Here is a 7,535-nt window from a genome sequence, read left to right on the forward strand (position 1 = left end):
CGAATTTTTTAAGAATTTTCAAATTTTCAGATAGGAGGTTCCAGATAAGATCAAAAACTACATACTCAGATCTTCACCAAACTTTGCAGGGATACATTGGATGTCAAGACACGTGGAAAAAAAGTACAAAACAAGAGATTGGGGTCATCAAGATTTTGGACGGATTTTTTAGGAATTTTCAAATTTTCAGATGGGAGGTTCCATATAAGGTCAAAAACTACATACTCAGATCTTCACCAAACTTTGCAGGGATACATTGGATGTCAAGACACGTGGAAAAAACGTACAAAACAAGAGATTGGAGACATCAAGATTTTCGACGAATTTTTTAAGAATTTTCAAATTTTCAGAAAGGATGTTCCAGATAAGGTCAAAAACGACATACTCAGATCTTCACCAAACTTTGCAGGGATACATTGGAGGTCGAGACACGTGGAAAAAACGTACAAAACAAGAGATTGGAGACATCAAGATTTTGGACGAATTTTTGAAGAATTTTCAAATTTTCTGATAGGAGGTCCCAGATAAGGTCAAAAAATACATACTCAGATCTCCACCAAACATTGCAGGGATACATTGGATGTCAAGACACGTGGAAAAAACGTACAAAACAAGAGATTGGAGACATCAATATTTTCGACGAATTTTTGAAGAATTTTCAAATATTCAGATAGGAGGTTCCAGATAAGGTCAAAAACTACATACTCAGATCTTCACCAAACGTTGCAGGGATACTTTGCATGTCAAGACACGTGGAAAAAACGTACAAAACAAGAGATTGGAGACATCAAGATTTTCGACGAATTTTTTAAGAATTTTCAAATTTTCAGATGGGAGGTTCCAGATAAGGTCAAAAACGACATACTCAGATCTTCACCAAACTTTGCATGGATACATTGGATGTCAAGACACGTGGAAAAAACGTACAAAACAAGAGATTGGGGTCATCAAGATTTTGCACGGATTTTTTAGGAATTTTTCAATTTTCAGATGGGAGGTTCCAGATAAGGTCAAAAACTACATACTCAGATCTTCACCAAACTTTGCAGGGATACATTGGATGTCAAGACACGTGGAAAAAACGTACAAAACAAGAGATTGGAGACATCAAGATTTTGGACGAATTTTTTAAGAATTTTCAAATTTTCAGATAGGAGGTTCCATATAAAGTCAAAAACTACATACTCAGATCTTCACCAAACTTTGCATGGATACATTATGTGTCAAGACACGTGGAAAAAACGTACAAAACAAAAGATTGGAGACATCAAGATTTTGGTCGAATTTTTTAAGAATTTTCAAATTTTCAGATGGGAGGTTCCAGATAAGGTCAAAAACTACATACTCAGATCTTCACCAAACTTTGCAGGGATACATTGGATGTCAAGACACGTGGAAAAAACGTACAAAAAAGAGATTGGAGACATCAAGATTTTGGACGAATTTTTTAACAATTTTCAAATTTTCAGAAAGGATGTTCCAGATAAGGTCAAAAACGACATACTCAGATCTTCACCAAACTTTGCAGGGATACATTGGATATCAAGACACGTGGAAAAAACGTACAAAACAAGAGATTGGAGACATCAAGATTTTGGACGAATTTTTTAAGAATTTTCAAATTTTCAGATAGGAGGTTCCAGATAAGATCAAAAACTACATACTCAGATCTTCACCAAACTTTGCAGGGATACATTGGATGTCAAGACACGTGGAAAAAAAGTACAAAACAAGAGATTGGGGTCATCAAGATTTTGGACGGATTTTTTAGGAATTTTCAAATTTTCAGATGGGAGGTTCCATATAAGGTCAAAAACTACATACTCAGATCTTCACCAAACTTTGCAGGGATACATTGGATGTCAAGACACGTGGAAAAAACGTACAAAACAAGAGATTGGGGACATCAAGATTTTCGACGAATTTTTTAAGAATTTTCAAATTTTCAGAAAGGATGTTCCAGATAAGGTCAAAAACGACATACTCAGATCTTCACCAAACTTTGCAGGGATACATTGGAGGTCGAGACACGTGGAAAAAACGTACAAAACAAGAGATTGGAGACATCAAGATTTTGGACGAATTTTTGAAGAATTTTCAAATTTTCTGATAGGAGGTCCCAGATAAGGTCAAAAACTACATACTCAGATCTCCACCAAACATTGCAGGGATACATTGGATGTCAAGACACGTGGAAAAAACGTACAAAACAAGAGATTGGAGACATCAAGATTTTCGACGAATTTTTGAAGAATTTTCAAATTTTCAGATAGGAGGTTCCAGATAAGGTCAAAAACTACATACTCAGATCTTCACCAAACGTTGCAGGGATACTTTGCATGTCAAGACACGTGGAAAAAACGTACAAAACAAGAGATTGGAGACATCAAGATTTTGGACGAATTTTTTAAGAATTTTCAAATTTTCAGAAAGGATGTTCCAGATAAGGTCAAAAACGACATACTCAGATCTTCACCAAACTTTGCAGGGATACATTGGATGTCAAGACACGTGGAAAAAACGTACAAAACAAGAGATTGGAGACATCAAATTTTGGACGAATTTTTTAAGAATTTTCAAATTTTCAGAAAGGATGTTCCAGATAAGGTCAAAAACGACATACTCAGATCTTCACCAAACTTTGCAGGGATACATTGGAGGTCAAGACACGTGGAAAAAACGTACAAAACAAGAGATTGGAGACATCAAGATTTTCGACGAATTTTTGAAGAATTTTCAAATTTTCAGATAGGAGGTTCCAGATAAGGTCAAAAACTACATACTCAGATCTTCACCAAACGTTGCAGGGATACTTTGCATGTCAAGACACGTGGAAAAAACGTACAAAACAAGAGATTGGAGACATCAAGATTTTCGACGAATTTTTTAAGAATTTTCAAATTTTCAGATGGGAGGTTTCAGATAAGGTCAAAAACGACATACTCAGATCTTCACCAAACTTTGCATGGATACATTGGATGTCAAGACACGTGGAAAAAACGTACAAAACAAGAGATTGGAGACATCAAGATTTTGGACGAATTTTTTAAGAATTCTCAAATTTTCAGAAAGGAGGTTCCATATAAGGTCAAAAACTACAAACTCAGATCTTCACCAAACTTTGCATGGATACATTGGATGTCAAGACACGTGGAAAAAACGTACAAAACAAGAGATTGGGGTCATCAAGATTTTGCACGGATTTTTTAGGAATTTTCAAATTTTCAGATGGGAGGTTCCAGATAAGGTCAAAAACTACATACTCAGATCTTCACCAAACTTTGCAGGGATACATTGGATGTCAAGACACGTGGAAAAAACGTACAAAACAAGAGATTGGAGACATCAAGATTTTGGACGAATTTTTTAAGAATTTTCAAATTTTCAGATAGGAGGTTCCATATAAGGTCAAAAACTACATACTCAGATCTTCACCAAACTTTGCATGGATACATTATGTGTCAAGACACGTGGAAAAAACGTACAAAACAAAAGATTGGAGACATCAAGATTTTGGTCGAATTTTTTAAGAATTTTCAAATTTTCAGATGGGAGGTTCCAGATAAGGTCAAAAACTACATACTCAGATCTTCACCAAACTTTGCAGGGATACATTGGATGTCAAGACACGTGGAAAAAACGTACAAAAAAGAGATTGGAGACATCAAGATTTTGGACGAATTTTTTAACAATTTTCAAATTTTCAGAAAGGATGTTCCAGATAAGGTCAAAAACGACATACTCAGATCTTCACCAAACTTTGCAGGGATACATTGGATATCAAGACACGTGGAAAAAACGTACAAAACAAGAGATTGGAGACATCAAGATTTTGGACGAATTTTTTAAGAATTTTCAAATTTCAGATAGGAGGTTCCAGATAAGATCAAAAACTACATACTCAGATCTTCACCAAACTTTGCAGGGATACATTGGATGTCAAGACACGTGGAAAAAAAGTACAAAACAAGAGATTGGGGTCATCAAGATTTTGGACGGATTTTTTAGGAATTTTCAAATTTTCAGATGGGAGGTTCCATATAAGGTCAAAAACTACATACTCAGATCTTCACCAAACTTTGCAGGGATACATTGGATGTCAAGACACGTGGAAAAAACGTACAAAACAAGAGATTGGAGACATCAAGATTTTCGACGAATTTTTTAAGAATTTTCAAATTTTCAGAAAGGATGTTCCAGATAAGGTCAAAAACGACATACTCAGATCTTCACCAAACTTTGCAGGGATACATTGGAGGTCGAGACACGTGGAAAAAACGTACAAAACAAGAGATTGGAGACATCAAGATTTTGGACGAATTTTTGAAGAATTTTCAAATTTTCTGATAGGAGGTCCCAGATAAGGTCAAAAACTACATACTCAGATCTCCACCAAACATTGCAGGGATACATTGGATGTCAAGACACGTGGAAAAAACGTACAAAACAAGAGATTGGAGACATCAAGATTTTCGACGAATTTTTGAAGAATTTTCAAATTTTCAGATAGGAGGTTCCAGATAAGGTCAAAAACTACATACTCAGATCTTCACCAAACGTTGCAGGGATACTTTGCATGTCAAGACACGTGGAAAAAACGTACAAAACAAGAGATTGGAGACATCAAGATTTTGGACGAATTTTTTAAGAATTTTCAAATTTTCAGAAAGGATGTTCCAGATAAGGTCAAAAACGACATACTCAGATCTTCACCAAACTTTGCAGGGATACATTGGATGTCAAGACACGTGGAAAAAACGTACAAAACAAGAGATTGGAGACATCAAATTTTGGACGAATTTTTTAAGAATTTTCAAATTTTCAGAAAGGATGTTCCAGATAAGGTCAAAAACTACATACTCAGATCTTCACCAAACTTTGCAGGGATACATTGGATGTCAAGACACGTGGAAAAAACGTACAAAACAAGAGATTGGGGACATCAAGATTTTCGACGAATTTTTTAAGAATTTTCAAATTTTCAGAAAGGATGTTCCAGATAAGGTCAAAAACGACATACTCAGATCTTCACCAAACTTTGCAGGGATACATTGGAGGTCGAGACACGTGGAAAAAACGTACAAAACAAGAGATTGGAGACATCAAGATTTTGGACGAATTTTTGAAGAATTTTCAAATTTTCTGATAGGAGGTCCCAGATAAGGTCAAAAACTACATACTCAGATCTCCACCAAACATTGCAGGGATACATTGGATGTCAAGACACGTGGAAAAAACGTACAAAACAAGAGATTGGAGACATCAAGATTTTCGACGAATTTTTGAAGAATTTTCAAATTTTCAGATAGGAGGTTCCAGATAAGGTCAAAAACTACATACTCAGATCTTCACCAAACGTTGCAGGGATACTTTGCATGTCAAGACACGTGGAAAAAACGTACAAAACAAGAGATTGGAGACATCAAGATTTTGGACGAATTTTTTAAGAATTTTCAAATTTTCAGAAAGGATGTTCCAGATAAGGTCAAAAACGACATACTCAGATCTTCACCAAACTTTGCAGGGATACATTGGATGTCAAGACACGTGGAAAAAACGTACAAAACAAGAGATTGGAGACATCAAATTTTGGACGAATTTTTTAAGAATTTTCAAATTTTCAGAAAGGATGTTCCAGATAAGGTCAAAAACGACATACTCAGATCTTCACCAAACTTTGCAGGGATACATTGGAGGTCAAGACACGTGGAAAAAACGTACAAAACAAGAGATTGGAGACATCAAGATTTTCGACGAATTTTTGAAGAATTTTCAAATTTTCAGATAGGAGGTTCCAGATAAGGTCAAAAACTACATACTCAGATCTTCACCAAACGTTGCAGGGATACTTTGCATGTCAAGACACGTGGAAAAAACGTACAAAACAAGAGATTGGAGACATCAAGATTTTCGACGAATTTTTTAAGAATTTTCAAATTTTCAGATGGGAGGTTTCAGATAAGGTCAAAAACGACATACTCAGATCTTCACCAAACTTTGCATGGATACATTGGATGTCAAGACACGTGGAAAAAACGTACAAAACAAGAGATTGGAGACATCAAGATTTTGGACGAATTTTTTAAGAATTCTCAAATTTTCAGAAAGGAGGTTCCATATAAGGTCAAAAACTACAAACTCAGATCTTCACCAAACTTTGCATGGATACATTGGATGTCAAGACACGTGGAAAAAACGTACAAAACAAGAGATTGGGGTCATCAAGATTTTGCACGGATTTTTTAGGAATTTTCAAATTTTCAGATGGGAGGTTCCAGATAAGGTCAAAAACTACATACTCAGATCTTCACCAAACTTTGCAGGGATACATTGGATGTCAAGACACGTGGAAAAAACGTACAAAACAAGAGATTGGAGACATCAAGATTTTGGACGAATTTTTTAAGAATTTTCAAATTTTCAGATAGGAGGTTCCATATAAGGTCAAAAACTACATACTCAGATCTTCACCAAACTTTGCATGGATACATTATGTGTCAAGACACGTGGAAAAAACGTACAAAACAAAAGATTGGAGACATCAAGATTTTGGTCGAATTTTTTAAGAATTTTCAAATTTTCAGATGGGAGGTTCCAGATAAGGTCAAAAACTACATACTCAGATCTTCACCAAACTTTGCAGGGATACATTGGATGTCAAGACACGTGGAAAAAACGTACAAAAAAGAGATTGGAGACATCAAGATTTTGGACGAATTTTTTAACAATTTTCAAATTTTCAGAAAGGATGTTCCAGATAAGGTCAAAAACGACATACTCAGATCTTCACCAAACTTTGCAGGGATACATTGGATATCAAGACACGTGGAAAAAACGTACAAAACAAGAGATTGGAGACATCAAGATTTTGGACGAATTTTTTAAGAATTTTCAAATTTCAGATAGGAGGTTCCAGATAAGATCAAAAACTACATACTCAGATCTTCACCAAACTTTGCAGGGATACATTGGATGTCAAGACACGTGGAAAAAAAGTACAAAACAAGAGATTGGGGTCATCAAGATTTTGGACGGATTTTTTAGGAATTTTCAAATTTTCAGATGGGAGGTTCCATATAAGGTCAAAAACTACATACTCAGATCTTCACCAAACTTTGCAGGGATACATTGGATGTCAAGACACGTGGAAAAAACGTACAAAACAAGAGATTGGAGACATCAAGATTTTCGACGAATTTTTTAAGAATTTTCAAATTTTCAGAAAGGATGTTCCAGATAAGGTCAAAAACGACATACTCAGATCTTCACCAAACTTTGCAGGGATACATTGGAGGTCGAGACACGTGGAAAAAACGTACAAAACAAGAGATTGGAGACATCAAGATTTTGGACGAATTTTTGAAGAATTTTCAAATTTTCTGATAGGAGGTCCCAGATAAGGTCAAAAACTACATACTCAGATCTCCACCAAACATTGCAGGGATACATTGGATGTCAAGACACGTGGAAAAAACGTACAAAACAAGAGATTGGAGACATCAAGATTTTCGACGAATTTTTGAAGAATTTTCAAA

The sequence above is a fragment of the Lepisma saccharinum genome, unplaced genomic scaffold (genome assembly GCF_977018435.1).
Source record: "Lepisma saccharinum unplaced genomic scaffold, izLepSacc3.1 HAP1_SCAFFOLD_43, whole genome shotgun sequence".
Classification (NCBI taxonomy): Eukaryota; Metazoa; Arthropoda; class Insecta; order Zygentoma; family Lepismatidae; genus Lepisma; species Lepisma saccharinum.